Source organism: Erithacus rubecula (assembly GCF_903797595.1).
Source record: "Erithacus rubecula genome assembly, chromosome: 3".
NCBI classification, from domain to species: domain Eukaryota; kingdom Metazoa; phylum Chordata; class Aves; order Passeriformes; family Muscicapidae; genus Erithacus; species Erithacus rubecula.
This window is the reverse complement of record NC_136689.1, coordinates 77,197,329-77,216,579: the sequence shown is the minus strand read 5'-3', so window position 1 is coordinate 77,216,579 and position 19,251 is coordinate 77,197,329.

Genomic DNA, 19,251 nt, shown 5'->3' with positions numbered 1-19,251 from the left:
ACAAGGGGATAATGCAGTTATGAAAATTTGGTTCCTGGTGAGAATCCATGGGTTTGAGCTGTTAATCGAAACAAGTAGATTTCAGTAATTTTAAAGAACAAGTATTTAAAAGAGAATTTTTAAAGACATGCTTTAGAATTGTAATAAATAACATAATAATAATAATAAAAAAAAACCCAACAGAAGAATAACAGAAGAAATACTCTATATTATCCAAAAATAACATAAAAAATACTATATGGATCTATCTAGGTACATTAAAAAAAACCCATCTGGTCAGTAACAATGTCTTTAAACCCAGTAATTTAGGGATCAAATGAAATGAAAAATCCACTGGGACATTTACAATAGATAATTCACCTGAGTTAATCACCCCCTAAAATTCAGTAGGGAGATGAAACCATTCTTTTGGTTGTCTGCATTCTGGACAGACAGTCACTCATAGGTACAGGTACTGTAGCTCTGTCATGTTGACATGATGATTAAATTAGTCAACCTGCCCCTTTTGGCCTACAAGAAAATATGACCATCATGCAAGTGACTCTGAGTTCTAATTGCCACTAATGAGAAAAGATTGACAGATATGTTTACTACTAGAGTAAGGGGGGAAAAGTTCAGACTCTTAAACTGGAGTGGATTTTAATTCATGAAAAATGAATAATTTTTTTTTTAAACATAAACTGAAAACATTGCCTGAAGATCTTCTGTTGTTTCTGTCTCCCTTTGACTTAAAAGACATTCGAAATTTCTTAGAAAAGTTAGATCATTTGAAAGGCTAATTGCTTCAAAAGAAATCTGTGTGTATCAATACCTACCCAGGGATGCCAGATACCAATGCCCACCCAGGGACGCCAGGTGCTCCAGTCTGAGGTTTCTCCTTTGCCCTGAGATCACCCCAGAGGAGCATGAGGTGGTTCAAATCCTGGTTTTCTCCGAAGCCGCCGAAGAGAGACTGCCGGAGACTGTTTTCTCTTGTTCCAAGGATTGTTTATTATTTATGTCAGGGACTTTTTGCCTGGCCAGCAGCGGTCTGCTCAGCCTGGCATTCATGGTGGAATCTGCCTGGTGAAGGCAGGGCTTATCTTATATAGTCTAAATTACGTGCTACATGTTTACAACAATTTTCCAATACAATACAATCTTGTTAAATGATCCAGCCCTGACCCCATCCAATCTAAAAGTGCCAACGTGTCACCCAACATGGATGACATGGAGAAGAAGGAGGAAAAGGTGTCCACCCCCCAAATTCTCCATCTTGGCCACGTGTCCCTTATCATAAACATTCCAAAAAACCTATTTATCTATGTTCTAAAAGTCTAATTTACACTTTAATAATTTTGATGGCTTGTTTCCATTCCCTCTATGTTGGTAATTTTCCCCAGGGGTTAGAATTCAGTGCCTGTGACACTCAGGAGTCTTTGAGACCCTTGCCAGGGGGGTTTTGAGACCCACAAGGAGGCCAGGGCTACGCTCTGGGCTCCCACAGAGTGTTTTCTGATTTTCTTCTCACTGCAATAATGCCCAGTGACACATTTAATCTTGTTTCTTAAACCTACGCTTCTCCAAGAAGAAATTTTCTTTTCCTTTCTGTAAACAGGATTCTGAGTTCTGGATGCATCACAATCACCTCAGAAGCATCAGTCCTTTCATTTAATCTCTTTTGGATAAAAGTTCTTCACAGTTCATCAAAATCTGCCTAGAAGAAAGAACCATGCTATTTCAATGCAAAAAGAAGAAACAATGATTTATATGACTTCTGTACATGGGGTCCTGAAGGTAATAATTGAAAACTGCTGGTGATAAAATATAACCTGCATCATTAGGTACCTTCATAAACAGTAAATTTGGGGAATAATAGCATGCAATTTGGATAATCACTCTAGTTTTGATGATCTGCTTTCAGTAAATTTAAACTTTCGTCCAAAGAATTCTACATTTCTTCAGCCAAGGTCATTAATAAATGCTTAATAAATCACTACACAGAGTATGTAAGGATTTCTCAGTGTCTATGATTGCCAGTGAAGCAATTCATAGCTCTGGTTTAGACATTCCCAGACAAACTTTGTCGAAAAGATGATCTGATGTTTGTACTGCTGAGCAAAGCACTAGTTTTCTAAAGTCTCATCAGATCACATTGTCTATACAGGTTAACAATTTCCTATTAGCCATTTTTTTTCCCACTGGAATGACAACAGGCTTGATTTTTCCAAGACATTCATTGGCTTTCCAGACAAGTCCTTCAAATGTAACCAATACCAAATTACGAAATTTGCTCATCCCAAGAATTTATGGTGCAAGTTTATTTAACACTTAATTTAGCATCTTAGATAATTGGGGTAGTAAAAGCCTGCAGATAAGGAAAGACTTGATTTTTGTTTTCCTAATACTTGTGAAAACACAAGCTGAAAACAGCAATGATAGGACACCATAGACCAGAACTGCTTACATAGATTCATCTAAAACAAACGAACAAATAAACAACCACAAACAAAAAAACAAACAAAACACCCAAGCAAAAGTAAAAGAGAAACACTGAACATGTTGATTTACAGCACCAATGTTGTCATGGATTGCTCATGTGTGACATGTTCCAAAAAATATATTTCAGCTGTTAATGTCTGTAAGGTTTGGAATAATTTAATCACAAATACTGGCAAAAAACTACAGCACCCAAAACTGACATGTCCAAAATAAAATAATTTTTTTTTTTTTGAAAGGCAATAATTCAGTTCCTTAGCATTTTCTTTCTGGCTTATAAATAAAAGAAATGTAGATTTCTTGGTTTCAATCATTTCAACGTCACTAAACCCTCAGTCTCTGCTTCCATAACTGTTGATTAACTTAAAACAGGAAATATTTGTTCTAAATACAGAGAATTACTGCTAAACTTCCACTCTTTATTACCCATAGCAATCACTTGTAACTCCTGTCTACCACTTTGAGACCTAAATCAGTGTGCATTTAAGCATAGGTTAATAAATTTTTCACAGCAGCTAGCCCTGATGGGTTTATTTACTGCTGATTTTACTTAGTCTGAAAATATTGTTGATTAAACGCTGAAGTACCACAAAATAAGAGTGAGTCTTATTCAAGGTAACTTCTTTGACTTAAATTGTTTGCTCTTCTGTTAATGGCTTTATTTTGAACACACTGTTGCTGTATGGGCAGGCTCCAGAAACTGAATATTTCCAGTAAAAGCTTCTGAATTTTGGCAGTATTTAAGAGTTTTCTAGCAGAACTACCTTTGCAGTTCTCAGTTGAAGGTGACCAGAAACATCAGAGCTGAATGACACTTACACAGTGCACTGGTAACAGCACTGCAATGGGCATTAACCACTTGCAGGCTCATTAGCTTGTAAGCAGAGAGCCAGTACTGCTCTCAACAACAGAAATGTCTGGAGAAGGATACCACAGGATGCTCAGCAACCTCAGCTAAAAGGTAGTAAAGGGGTGAAGAAACTGAAGAAAATGGAAGGGAGTTGCACATCCATGACCACCCAGCAAAGGAAACGACAAGCCACTGATTTCACACAGGGGTGCTAGAAATTAATCCCATTATGAAGGGATCATTCCTACTCAGGTGTGGGAGTTTGTATGGGGAAGACAGTGGTGAGATAAAGGGAGGAGACTAGGAAGAGAGAAAGCTGTCTAATAAACCTTATGGGTTAGCTTCCTAACTCGCAGCTTTTGGGTAAGTCTAAGAATGCAACATGGAAAATGGTGATAAATGAGGGGCTGAGGGGAAATCCCATGATTAAATCTCCATCAGTGGCACAGTCACAAGTGTAGTAGATTTTACCATCTATGTCAAAGCCAAACAGCAGGCAAGGGAGAGTGGGAAGCGTTGGGCATGATATATTTGAGCAGTGGGTTTATTCCACACATGGTACCCAGATGCCTATCCTGGAATGTGAAATTATTGTAGAGCTTGCTCAACACAACTTCTTTTGTTTTTTACTTTCTGACTTTTTCTTCTTCAAAGGCAGAATGCATCTTTCTTTCCAGACTAATCCATTTGTTTCACACCAATTCACAGCCTTTCTCAAAGGCTCATAATCAAGGAACAAATCATAAATTAACTGAAGCAAAATAGTAGCTTACTGGCATACAAAATTGGAAAACAGGTTACTTATGTTCTGCTTTATCCTTGAAGTAACAGAAGTCATGGTGATTTACATATTTAATTCTGACCAATTAGTATTAAAAATCTTTTTGTTCCACTAATTCTCACCTGTGGAATCCATATTGTCTCTGTAAAGTGAAGAAGTGATGGTAATGATGAAAAGTGTGGCTGAAGAGGAAAAAAGAGGAGGTAAATATTATTAATGGCTCAGTAAAATTTCACATCTTGTGAAACCCCTGTGTAGTTCATGTTTTCTCTCCCTGTCCGTTATCTTGCAATCCTCAGCTGGTTAAATTTTTTATGACTATACATAACTCCTGTTAAATGAGTCTTTTATTTTAGTTCTTGAATGCCTTGTATCATTTCCCTGATCTTCTTAGGCAGGTAAGAGATTTAGCTACTGGAATTTAAATTATTCTTTAATTTATTTTTTTTTTTTTTGCGTTGCAGGTGTTCTGGTCAAAAAATTGTTTGTTGACTGTTTTTGCTGCCACATTCTGATTGGTTATATTCTAGGGAAAAATTATATCTCCTCAGATTTCCTCTATTAATAATTTCTTTAATTGAGTAATGTGAACTGAGAATTTGATGAGATTCAGCTACATGCCCTATATAGTTTGAGGCACAAAGACCATTATGAGAACATATCACGTAATAACCTCTATGGTGATTTTAAAATATAAATGTATTTGATATGCAAGACAATATCTGAGTCTCTGGTCGTATGTGGATATGAGATTACTCTAGAAATTGCTGTAATAATAATTACCTGATTGACTGGGAAGACACTTCAATTTCAACTGTACAGGTAATAACAATTAAATTATTTCAGAAGTTTATCACAAAAATGCATGATAATTTATTGAATTTTGCTAATCTTATGACTATTTAAAAATTTTAAAGTTAAAAATTTGTACTTTACATGACTTTCATATTTAAACGTAAGCAGAGAAAATATATATTTGTATTAAGAGATATGTTAGATCACATCCACAGCACATATATATGATGTATACTATTCCTTTGCACTTATATATACATGAACATATCATTTGAACATATATTACACATAATACATGCAGTATACACAAAGTACTATTGTAAAAATACTTTTACTATTAATTTAAAAAAATCAGAATTTCAAGTACTTTATACAATGAAAAATACATACATTAACACTTGAAATATTTTATGTGTTTTTCAATCTTGTTTCTTTCCCCTAGTTACTCATAAAATTGTTTTATGCTTGATTTTTTTTCCTAAAAGATATCTGTATCAGTTTATGTCATATATTCATTACTAGAACTTGACTTTATAACTGGTACTTGCTTTGGTAATCAGAAAAACAGATATGATAAGAAATTTAAACATTAATTGAAAGCTAAAATTGCTAATTTATGTTCATTGCTGTGCTCTCTGGTATCTTGTTCTCTTGTTATTTATTCTCGCTGACCATTTCTAATAGCTGCTTTAAAAGAATTACAATTTAAAACAATGTAAATCAAAGGGCAATTCTAAGCAATTTTACATGCCAATAAATATAATATATATATTTGTACATGTACAGTACCTGATATGTACATATATTTCCTCTCCTCATATGTAGGATAAGTGAGTAATTGTCTAAAGAGACGTAACCCCACTAATTATTCACATTTCCTGCATAGCACATTTTCAGTTTCAAAAAGCTATTACAGAAAAGTTCTGACCTACTATTTGTGATGAGACTTCCTCATCCATCATTGAATCTGAGTGCTGGACCCTTCATTTCAGGAGAATGCCAAACTAGCCATGTCACAGCCCTCCAATGCCCTTGGGCATACGACCTAAGCTGTCCTCTGAGTGATGAGAGGAACCAGATGATGCCCAGATGTCCCAGGCAGTCCGAGCTCACCCAGGACTCTATTCTATGAATCTCTGGAGAGGCACCAGAATAGCTGAGCTGGAGACTGATAAAAACCTAGCAAATACAGAAATCTTTACAATTATTGTTATAAAGTACTCAGAATGGTAAGAGACAAGTCTTCAGAAAGGAAACAACTTCAGTGCTGCACTGGCAAAATGCAAGTGGCTGCTCTTCAGCAAATAGATGTATTCCCAATAAATGACTGCTATGTAGTGATAACACAGCATCAACTCTTTTGTCTTTAGTATTTGACATAGCATTAGACTCTCACACAATAATTTTTTTTCTGAACAGGAAGCCATCACACACTCATATTATACATACATACTAAAAACAAATGTTTAGTGGTGTACTTGGAATTGCTGGATATTGGTTGAACTTAATGACCTGAACTTTTTCCCCAGTCTAAACTATTTCATTATTCATTGGGACACAAAATCAAGATAAAGAGTGCAATCCAAAACTCCTCATACACAGACTGTGAGTTTTGGCTTTGGCAATGCAAGGAATTGAGGTAAAGGCAGATAAGGGAATATTCTTCTGAACTCTATATATGCTCTAGTGTTTCAGCTATTGCTCAGAAAGAACAAACCCCTTTTCTGTCTCACCTCAAATATACGCCAAGAAAAGCCACCAATGTCATCCACTTTCAGACTAGAAAATCTGAACTGTGTGCTGGAAAGGAGGAAGGAGGAGAAATTTTTGCAGGAGAGTGGAGTTCATCTTCTGGACAAAGTCTGTTGCCAGGAGCCTATGCAGGAGCCAAGTGGAAGGGTAGGATTTTCTAGTGTAGCTGTTCTTGAAACAAGAAGGAATTTGGGATTGACATCTTCTGTGGAAGGTGTTTGTCCCATGATCCTTTTGCAGAACTTTCTGCATTTTGCTACAGTCGTGGTGGCAATGTACCCACAATCATCACAAACCTCCGCCTGCATGACTGGTGAAAAGGTTGTTATCGTGGGGCTCTTCACATTGGCAAGGCTGTACTGATCTCACCTCAGTGCTACAGTGCTCCGGTTACTTTGACCAAGAACTATGACCAGGTTCTGGAAAATTGGTGGTTGTACCCTTTGTGTTGATAAATATTTTTTCAATGTTTGAATATTTTTTTAAGAAAAGCTGTTGTCTTATCCCTGAGCCTTTATTTTAGCAAGCAGAATCTAAAATGTGTGAATATTCCAACAAACTCAGCATTATGTTTGGGCAGTTCATCAGTTCCAGTGCTAATCATTTGAGTTGAGGAAGGCAGGTCAGGCTACTGCATCCCAACTAACAAAATTTGTGTGAAAAGATGTATGTACAGCAGCTTTGACACTTCCAGTTAGAAAAAGAATCCAGGCTTTTTCTAAGCTCCCAGCCTCTGCAGAGTACACAAAATTCAGAAAACAGCATGACACTGGGATGAGTGCTTTTAAAAGGTAAACAGTAGGTGTGAAAACAAAGGCATGTGGTCTGTCAGAAGCCTGAAGGGAAGAAACAAAGTAGTAGGGTAATATGCTTTCCAAGCAAGGAGAAAAAAGTTGGAAGTAAAGCAGATTTATTTGTTGATTGTGTTTTGTTGTTGTGTTTGGGGTTTGGTTTTTGTTTATTGGATTTTTTATTTTTTATTTTTTTTTTTTTTACCAAACAGATCAGTTATTACACTGATTGAGATGTCTGTCCTGAGCTGGGCATGGTGCAAGCTGTGAGCTCTGGGTGGAAGTGAGAGCAGAGCCTGGCGGGGCTCAGCACTGTCAGAGAACTGACTCCTGAAGGGAAAACTGAAGCAGCACCTTGCACAAGTCCTTAAAGGATGCAACTCTTTTTCAGTATACTGTCATGTGACAAGTCCTGAGGCTTCTCCATCTTGTAGCCATCTGGCAGTGCAGTCAGGACCTGAAGTATGTTAGGGTCTGGCGACAGGATGACATGCCAACAAACCAGTGTGTTGTGTCCAGCAGTCCTGGCTACAGCTGGCCCCATCCTCTGAGTGAGGAGGGAAAAGGATTGCCACACCAAACCCCAGCTGCAGAAAGTGAAGCATATATTTATTTCCTTCTGTATATTCATCCTTAGAGAATCCCAGAATCATGGTCTTCATAGGTTGAAAACGGCTTCTAAGATCAATCTCTAACCCAAGCACACTTCCAAGCCCCAACACTAAACCAGGTCCCCAAGTGCCACAATCTGCAGGTCTTTTTAAGTCACTCCAAGATGATGACTCACCTACTTTTCCTAGGAAGCCTGTTTCCAAGGATGGGCACTCTGTGGAGTTAAAAGTTTTCCAACCAGTGGAAATTGACTGATTAAATGTAGTTCCCAGAAACTCAACTCAGATTGGTAATGGCAATTTTCAATTGCAGAACCAGCAAAAGCAGCAGCCACCTTGTTATCCCAACAGAGCTAACAGAGATTTGCAGTTAGAACAGGACATGCCAAAGAGTATTCTCTTATTATATTTGATCATGGTAACTATTTCATGATCTTAGCACAGCTCACTCATCTTTAAATTCTTCCTATATAGGTTAAAAAATGTAGGGTGCAGAAATGAATTGGATTAATGTTTCACTGGTGAGTCAGTGAGTGGTGAACTTCAATACTTTTAATTTCAGTATGAACAGATGTCAGTCTGATGCTCTTATCCACCCTTCCACATTTTTCAGCTTATAAGGAAAAATTGATGTATGCTTTTAAATTAGGGCAGTTGTGTACTTCAGAGCTGAACTGAAATGTAAGTGAGAGCTGAAAAAATGCATCTGTCATGATACCTGCATCATCTGGAGTGCAAACTAAAACAGATGAATGCCACTATTGAAATTCCATCTTACATGGTCTTTGACAGTGTGGCTGAGAGGTCAGTTGTGATTTTTTGTATGGATATGCTCATCTTGATCATGGCAAGGTTTGATCACTACATAGAAAGGAATATCCAAATGGGATATCAAATGGATTTCCATTTTCTATGGGAGGAAAAAAAAAAAAAGATCAAATATCAAAGGAAATTGGCTTCTGGGATTTATTGGTTGGATCAGTTTTCATAGTAATAGGAAGAGATTTGCTTCTCTTGGGAATATCCAGAGGGAAAAAAAATCTCTAAAAACATGCCCAGGAAAAAAAAATCATAGAGCTAATAACATTTAAAAATTATTTTATTTTTATTCGTGTACATTTTGGATGGCTTCTTATCATGTCTAAGTTAGAGATTCTGGCTTTAACTTGAAAAATTTCTTTGTGCTGAAAGATTGATACCATTTTTCCTCTGATTGACCAGCTGGGGCATCCAAAAGTTTCAGTATATAGTATGATGTGCTGCTATTCTCACATAGCACAATTACTATGAAGTGAGCACTGGAAAATGTTTGCATTCAGTAATAGCTAAAATAGAGCTTTTTTATTGTAATAAACCACATGTAAGTTTTTGTGTACCATTGCAGAAGGGTTTATTTTTAATTGATCATATGCAGTCCTGTGCAATTGGGGACTGTTTGAAGACCTGGAAAGTTAAGTGGAAGATGTTTTCTTGGGTGCTAACAGACAATGTAAATAATTTTCAGGTTTAGCAATTGTAATGAAATTGTACCAGAAAAAATAATTCTAATATTGAGTGATCAGGATGTGAAGATTTGAAGATGCATTAAGATTTGTGCTTTTCCATATACTAAAATTTTGTAATATACTTTAGCATTACTTCATGAAATATTTCAAGACAAAGTATACTGTCAGAGAAATGTCAGCTCTGAATGAAACTTAATTCTTAACCTATTAAAGTGAGTTGAACTCTGCCATTGACCTTCAAATGTGTTATTTTTTCCCAAAGAGTCACAAAGATTGTTCAGGAATCTCATTAAAAACTAATGAAGAAAAAAAGTTTGTCATTTTCTAGTAGACTGTTTAAAAAAGACACCTCTTATTTATTAGGAAAACAACCTGTTGTATCTCACCTGCACAGATGTAGGCTGCCTGTTTTAGAGTTTTATCTTTTTCAATTATTATTTTCTTTCTAAGACTTCCGGTCTTTCATGCTACCTGTCATCAAGGTCCTTACCAGGCATTTCAGTTTTGAGAATCTTACAGATACAGAACTGTTTTTCAAGGCCCAATCTAATTTCCACTTTACAATTGCAGGTGTCCAGCATGCTGAGAGGAGGGAAGTGACATTTTCATGTAATTAAAGGGAAAAATATTCGTATTTCAACCAGTCCAGCTTTCTAAAAGTTCACACATTAAGAATAATTTGTCATCTGAGACATCAGATGATATTAAAAAAAAAAGTGCTTTAACATCAGTTGGCACTGCTGAACAGACCATTGTGTAGAGAAATTATCTATGTGATACAGCTCACTGCAACAAGCCCACAGGAAAAAAATTAGTATTATTTTCCTTTAACAGAATTTAACAGAATTAAAGAGCATAGACCACTAATAATTTTCTTTCCTAGGAAAGTTTATGTGTAATAATTGTTAGTGAAGTTTCTACATGTTCTCTGAAGCAGTGATGTGGTGCTGGGCTGGACAGCTCTCTGGTGACATTTAGACTCACCCCCATACATCTGTAAGCCAACAGCAAACTTTCTTAGGAAAAGATCAGGATCAAACCCACCAGCATTACACCATCCCCCCCAATTGATTTTTCATGTTGCATAGAAAAGGGAGGTGTCACTAAGATCTGTGGCAAACATCTTTGAGTGGGGGTGGTGCAAGGAAGATCTTGAAAAAGTTAAAAATTTGAGTGAATTTTACAGCAATATAATTTCTAAATTAATTTCAACTGTCCTTCAGAGTATGCTCCAAATTGTGAAATATCCTGAATTCTGATCTTACATGATCTTTTTAGATGTGTGTGTACATTATATCTGTAATTGTGCTCTCTTTTCATCTCTAACACATCAGCCTTACAAGCATTTTTGATTCATCTAAAAATTACACTCCACTTAATAGGTAAAATTCCCCCCTCCAATAAGCTATGATACATATATGGAATATGGAGTGTTATTTTGAAACATTACTGCTTCTGAGAATATTGAAGAGAGATTAACTGAAAAAAAAATAGAGTGATTCACAGGAACATGTACAGATTTATAGCTCTCAAATCTGACTAGTGTACAAGTACAGCTTTTAAAATATGATTTAGATACACATTAAAGTTCTTTGATTTAAAAAACTTTGATCAAAATAATATTTCTTTTTTGTCCTGAAAACATAAATTTAGGAGACATAGGAAGAAAATTCTAGAGAGGAAAAATTAAAAAGATGATATCTTCAAGAGGATGAAGTAGGCTGGGAAAGCAACTGGCTTGATATAATGGGAATCTTTAAAAGAGAAATGGAATGTCACAGATAGAAGTGTGATCTGTGGTAGGGGTGATGTGGGTGAATGAAGCAAGAGTATCAGCACTGAATGGCAAGATGTGTATAGTGGAAATATCAAGTTAAAAATTAGATAGGAAAAAGGACCTGTAAGAACTTATACCTGAAAACAGAGATGCATAAGAAAGAAGTGGATTATGGCCTGCTGTCATTTATTCCTGATTCTACAAATCTACTCTGCCCATGGAAAGATGATTTCATTCTCATATTTTTTGAACAAACATTCAAACACATTTGACAAATATTCCAAACATGTCTGGTTATAAATAGCTGATAAAGTTTTGTTTAATGCTAAAGCATTTTGTTCTCTTCTCAAATAGTTCATGAACCTCCACCCAACATTTTTTGTGAAAAGGCTGCACTATTCTAGAATGTATTACTGCTTTGAGCACTACTCTGCTTTATCAGCCATAGTCAGCATTTCAGAAATTGCTATCCCAGAGAGTATTCTGAGCTAATATTTATCCTTAAAGTTTTCAAAAAGTACTGAATCCCTGGCATCTGCTTTCAAGAAGTAGATCCCTAAAAAGCCAAAAAAAAAAAAAAAAAAAGCAAAAAAAATCAAAACAGAAAGACAGTGTCGCTGTTTCAAGGAAACTTAAATGATAGTATTTTAAAACTGCTGTTTGAAACTAGCATTTCATATGGATATGTTATGAATATATATAGATAAACATATACATGTTTGCATATTGTGTTTTCAGTTAGCGTGCTTGATAATTGTTAAAAAGGTTAAAGTTTTGATTGCAAACAAATCTCAGCTGATATAAGAGGCACTAACTATTTGATAACCTATTTTCTTTTTAATAGGAATAACAAACTAAAAACTAATAGCAATTTTTAAGCCATGTTTTGGGCATTCATCACAAGAGTTGCTTTTACATCTGTGTAACTGCTGCACACAAAGTTAATGAACTAGTTTCAAGGCATGGTGCTTTATAGACATAAATTGGAAGCATTTAAATAGGACAGACAGAAATCATTCTGTTGTGAGAAATAAGCTGCCTGACAGAAGCCTGACAGTTCAGGCTGTAATGAGTCAGCCAATACTGTCAAGTGACACTTGCCATGGCACTATGGGTGGTTCAGAAATTCAGAGCAGCTCAGAGGTAACAATGCATTGGAGATATTATTTTGAAGTAAAATAAAATTTAAAGAAATTAAGTAGTGCTGCAAGATCTAAGGGCAGCTGTAGTAGTTCAGAGCAGCAGATTCCTGTAGTGTGGTGTGGGTTTACCATGTCTTCTGTCCACTCAACTGGTACCATAAAAAAGGCAGTTCTTGGAAGTATTTATATTGTATACTTTTGGTTGGGAAACTTGCAAAGAGGTCTTACTATCTTGTGCCTTTGCACTTCTCAAAAGATGTTTATGGTGCTGTATTTCAGTCAGTTTTCTTTATTCCCTCTATTGAAGTTTCAGAGCTTGCCTCAACTATTTTACAGAAGCAAGATCTTGAGAGATGAAATGTTCCTGTGACATTTGACTGACTTCAGGCACAGAGCTCTATGGAAGAGCTGAAAATATATCTGACAGATTTCATCTTCATATCTGATATGTACATCAACAGGATGTTTGGCCTCTGGAATCTTTGTTTCCTTGGTATTTTTCATCATGCTGAACAGGAAGAAAGACACACCTGGAGGCTGTCCTCCTGTTCTGGTGTTGTTTATGTGAAAGATCTAGGATACTTAATTTAAACAATATACTTTCAGTGTATTTTCTAATCCAAGCCTCTAAACAATTCAGGACATAATCACAGTGTGGGTTATCATAGTCACTTCAAACTGAGTGGATTTACCTGTGCTTCTTTTCCAAAAGTGGTTTTGATTAGTTGATGAACAAAGAGCACTGGAAATTAATAAAAACAAAAAATCTGAATGTTATTTGCAGAATGTGTGGATCCTTCCTACTCATTTACTTGTCACTTTGCTGACAAATTGATTATACAATTAAAAATTATTGGCAGTAGAGAAAACTGTGCAAGTTCATACCAAGCTACACATGCTTTGTCCCTTACCGTGTAGAATTAAGCCATCAGCCACTCACTAGAAACTGTAGTGATTACAGTGTAAGATAATGGGTACTTGTCACTATCAGAAATATATTAATTTTTTCATAATCCTGCCCTTTGGTTGCTATTTGATTATGCATCTTCTGGATTTCCCTTTGTAATGAATTTGAGATTAAACTTGATCATATCATTGTTTTTCAAAAATGGAAATCTGTGTGTCCATCTGAGAAATTTCCTCACATTTTCTGAAATGTTATTTTCTTTCCCTTAATTCAGCATGTGGCCAGAAGGGAACAAGAACCTTCAGGAAAAAGTGATGGCAAGCTAGGATATATTATAAAGTATTATAAATAGAATGAAAGCGAGTTAAAGGTTTTCTTACATTTCTTCAGCATCAAAGCAGCACAAAATATATGAGTTGTAAATAAAAAGTAGCCATTAAAAATCTGAGCAGCTCAAAAAGAATCACTCAAAGCACAACAATGAAACTGAGCATTACTCTGGCATTTTAGTTTCTTTGTGTGATAGCGAGGTGAATCTGGAAGCATATTTGGCAAAAATTTTTGACCGTGTTTTTCTGGTCTGAGAGATTTTTCAGAAGTTTTTTATTTTGATAGTCAGGCACTTTGCTATATCTGTGCTCAGTTTAATTATAGCCAGTACATTCCCATTTGTGGTTTTGCCAACACAGATATTTAGCTTTAACAGCTTCTCTGTTTTCTAGGAGCTTCCATTACAATGTATTCCAAGACAATAATCATAGCACTTACCAGTCTTCATTTTGCTCATACAAACAGTTTGTATGTGCTGTTCTACCAGAGTCTTCTCCAAGTATGAACTCCCCATCCTCCTGATGTCCTTTATTGCTCTTATATATAGTTCTTCTCATCTAAATTTCTTTTCTTGTATATGGCTGACTAGAAGAGTTTTCCAGATGAGTTTGGTGTGGGACCTTGTACAGTGGCACAAAAACTTCTTTACTTCTCTTGGAAATGCTTGCCCTGGAGCACCTTAGAATTGGATTTGCCTTCTTCACAGATGCATCACATTATTTCAGGAATTTGATTCCACTGAAAAGAACAATTAAATTAAAATGACATTGTAATAAGCTCATTCTCACCCTGTTGCTGTATTGACTCAGTAAACAAAGTACATTTCTTACAGACATCTTTCCCTCATTATATATCAGATTCCATCTTTTTGCCATAAACTCAGACTTTCCAGTTTAACAGTTTTATTTTCCCCAATAGATCTAACATGATGATCCTCCATATGTGACATTCAAATATGGTTTAAACAAAAACGTTTAGAAAGCATAGAATGAATTTTTATGGAGCCAATTCAGTCTGTTCCAAAACATTATGTTGGATACGTTGCCTCTGTGGAAAGTACAGTTTTCAGAAATATACTGCAAATTGCTTTAGGCTTATAAGAATATATTGAAAAACCAAAAGAGGTTTCAGTTGATCAATTTATTATAAGAAACCATAAGAATATAAAGTATCTTCTTTGAAAGTACATAAATAAATACCCTCTATAAATTTTAAAAATCTATTAAAATACTAAAATACTTATTGAGCTATATTAACATTTTAAAGTACATACGCATCCATTAAAGTCCAGTGAAATTTCACTAATGTGTAAGAGAAACAGTACTGAAATGACTCAATAAAATAGACAAAAAAGACACAAATTCAAATTACATGATGAAAGACAAACATAACTACATGCAAATTGCAGAAGAAATTCTGAGAAACCAATACTATTAATATAGGACAAAGATCATGATTTATTAAAAATTCAAACAAATACATTGGGCTATATAACAATATTGGTGACGGAGGAAACAAAGAGTACCTGGACTGGAGACAAATTGAGAGAGGAAAGAAACTGCTACAGCCATCTTTAACAGAAGGTAGACTACATTTAGTGTCTCCTTCTGAAATATTTAGATTTTTTTATAATTTTATTATGGTATTGTGATTTAAAAACCTTTTAGAAAAATGATTTTCATAATATATTTAAGTATAATTAATTTGAAAGAATCAAGACAGAAGGAAGAAACTCAAGTCAAAGTAGGTAAATGTGCAGTTTTATAAATTAATTTGTGGGCAAATAATTTCTCCTTCAACACAGTACAGAAACCGTATTGAATAATTGAAATACTTCAGACTACTCCAATTTTATTGAAATACTAGGGAATATCACCTCAAAATTTTGACTGTGATTCGTGTCATTGCACCGATGTATCCTTACATTATGAAAATACAAAAATCTTGTTAACAGTTCAATATAAGGTGCGATGATATAAAACAGTGGACAGAAATGCAAGAACTTCTAACCAGAAAGCCAGAAAGGTTTACATTGTGGTAAAAATTCATAAGAGGACTTGTCACAAGGAGAAAGAAAAGTAAACATACTTTGTATGGGAGATAATAGCACTGGAAAAAAACACCAAGAGGGAAGCAACAACCAGGGAATGTAGTACAACATATATTTAAACTGAAATCTGTCAGCAATTTGCTATGAATAACAGAAGGGATGCAGAAAATGGAAAAAAAAAGAGAAAATGGAAATTAACATGTAATATCCAAATTTGTGTTTATGTATATTTAGTCTGGGACAATTAAATGCACAGTAACTGATGCAAAATCTCTATCACCATGAAAGCTGGATTAAAATCTGCAACAGAAGGATGTTCTTTCTTCCTATACATAGTAAGAAGAGGAAATCCATACTAATTGTGGCACAAAGTTTGATTATGTATTCAGTGTTTTAGATTTAGTACATTAAGTATAATTTAATTCTACTTTTGAACTGTATTTTAAGTTCTTCCAGCAATTCTCTCTGCATTGTGCTGCTTGACAGCAAATATAAATCTGGTGCTTGGTTCAAAGCTAAATGCCCAGTGGTTCCAATAGTATAGAATCAAGTGCCCAGGTCTCTCATCTGTGATTGCTACTCTCGACATTGCTTATGAACTTGTTCAAGTGAGCTGACTTTATCTTATCTGCAGTACCCTTCAAGATGGAGACTAATCAAAATAAAATAGCATGGAGTACCATATTTTAAAGTATTGTTGTTACTTAAAAAGATATTGTGAATTATATAATTCCTGAATTGTCTAATCCAAATGCTAACTACTATAAAATAGATTTTGAGACTAGTAAAATCCTTATCATGGCTTTTTCTGTCAAACAGTAGAATGATGGGAAGCTCATTACTTGGAGATACTCATGCAAGGCTTATAAATTGGAAAATATTTCATTGTGCAATCCTACAATGGGGAAAAAGGACAAGATGAAGGTACTGCTGAATGAAAACCAGATTGCAGAGAGTCAGTGACGAAGTGTTAACTATGCTGTTCTCTTGAGCAGTTTTCAGAAAACATCCAATGTTCCATAAACAAGTGCTGAATCTGCCAAAAACCCCAATAAAACAAAATAACCCCACCAAAGCAAATTATTATTGCCAGATATGCATAAAACGGGGTCAACAGCAGAGTTTTACAAGAGTATTTAAATATCATTTTTCCATAAATTTTATTGAAAATTTTCAGACAAAAATTTTGGTATGGCTTTTAACTCTGATTTTTTGAAAAACATGTTAGTTGAAGTTTTATTCTGCATGCCTTATTATTCCTTAAGAATATATTTTGGTGTAGTTCTTTAGAAAACCTTTCAATTCTACCATTCCATGCTCATTTGATCCCAATGTCCAAAGAATGTGAAGATCAATATCAACTACAACAATGACAACAACAAGCTTAATTACTTGCTTTTAACTAACTTGGTGTCCTACTGCACTTGAATCACAGAAGAATGGTATTTGAACCCTACTCCTGGACTAGATATGATGTCCTATCATTCATACTTCCACATAAGCAACAGAACAGTCCTGTGTTGCTGTGAGGAAGTTTGGGGTTTTTGTGGCTGACAATACAATAAACAGAAATTAAGAAAATTAAAAAAATAATTAATGAAAATAAATTAAGTTTGAAGATCTTGTACTACAAAGCCTCCTTACTCTACTAGTATAGCAACTAAGCTTTCAATGCTTTCAATCCTAAATTCGTAATTATTAGTCTATTGCAATTACTAATCTTTCTGTTATGAACCAAGAAAGAAAAAAATGAATGAAAACAAGACACCAGGAAAAGTAATGCTAGATGGAATGCATCTCATTCATGGCAAACTTTCTTGTTGCTTGTCTGTTCAGCAAGGAAGAAAATCCATAAGAGTATTTTAAATGCCTGAATGCTATAGGATAAAAAAGTGTCGTCTTTAAAAAAAGGCAGTTTGTAGTGACCTAATGATATTGTAGGATCAAGAATATCAATGTTTTAAATTAAAGTGAGGTTTATTAACGCCAATGGAATACCTAGGTACATCTTTTTTACTCTCTTGGCTATTTCACAAATTTTCCGTAGAAGTATGTTAAAATGAACTGAGTCACTGAACAAGCTTTACTTGCTGGTCTGTAAAAAACCCAGTGAATCAAAAAGGCCTGAAGATAAGTGGCTAGGCATATCAACCACTTGTAACAGGTACCTGCCTAACCAGGGAAAACATTTACACATCTACCTTAGCTTCAGAGTTCTGCACCTTGTTCTCTTTTCTAAGACAGTAGATCCTGTTTTGGTGCAGACAACTAAAATCCCCTTTCTCATCACATTCCATTCAGCCTTCAGGCCCACTGTCAAATCAGTCAACACACACACACACACACACACACACACACTTTTGTCAATGTAAGTGTTCTCCCACTGGGAGCTGCTTCGAGTTGTACCCAGAAAACAGACAATGCTCAACAATACAAACTCATAAGACACTTCAGCAAGCTACAAAGGAATGGCTCAGATCAAGGATTCCTCCACCTCAGAATCTTCCTTCCAGCCATGCCCATCAGTCAGCTTCTCTGACTGTTTACAGGGAGTAGGGGTGCTGCTGGGGCTGTCCCTGTTTTTCAGGTTATCTTCTGGGTTCCTCATTTCTCCACTTCTGAGCCTTAGACTTTCATTTCATTCTGTGCCTACTGGTAACTTTCTCACCAAATTTGTTGCCTTGAATGTTTCCTTCCCCCTGCCCTCCAGTATCTTTTATTAACCTCATTCTCAGGGAGACCTCTAAGTACCCGTTAGAGATTTAGGTTTTTTCAACCTGCAAGAGAAAACTTATGAGCAGAATACGTATGTGAGAATGATTCAGAAAGAGTAAAAGCTGGGCAACAGTACAAGATATTTCCTCTTAATAGCTTCCACCTTCACAAGTGTCATGAACTCAGTATCCTGATCAGATTTTTCTTCATGCGAATGACACTTTAGAGTAATGCAATCTTTTTATTTTCACAACAACCTTTGGAAATATTGGTAAATGCTGCATGAAGGCTCACCTGCCTGCTTGTTTTGACTTGACTCCTAATAGCTTTATTAATTGGATTTGAAAGTATAGCAACAGCAGAAAATGTCCTTACACCATTACTTTCAGCTCCTCTTTAAAAGTGAAATGTATGTCACAGCCTTCTTGCCCAGCAAGACAAGATTTAGTTTGCATTAGTTTAATAATCATAACAATGTCTTGACTTATCTCCTGAACTTGATTCTTCCTTTTCAATGAACAGCATTTCAATTTTGAGTAATATATCACATTGCCTGGTTACACCTCTGTTTCATGGCGCTAGACTGACATAAAAGAAAAGCCAATTTAGAGTTAACCAGCAATATCAATAATGAATCAAGGAAAAGCTGTATTTGTTCAACATTATATCTAGACCAGTTATCAGTAGGAGTGATATGGGTTGGTGCACTTCTTTTTTGGTCTTGCACATTTACTTGTACAATGCTCATCTATTACACTTTCTGGTTT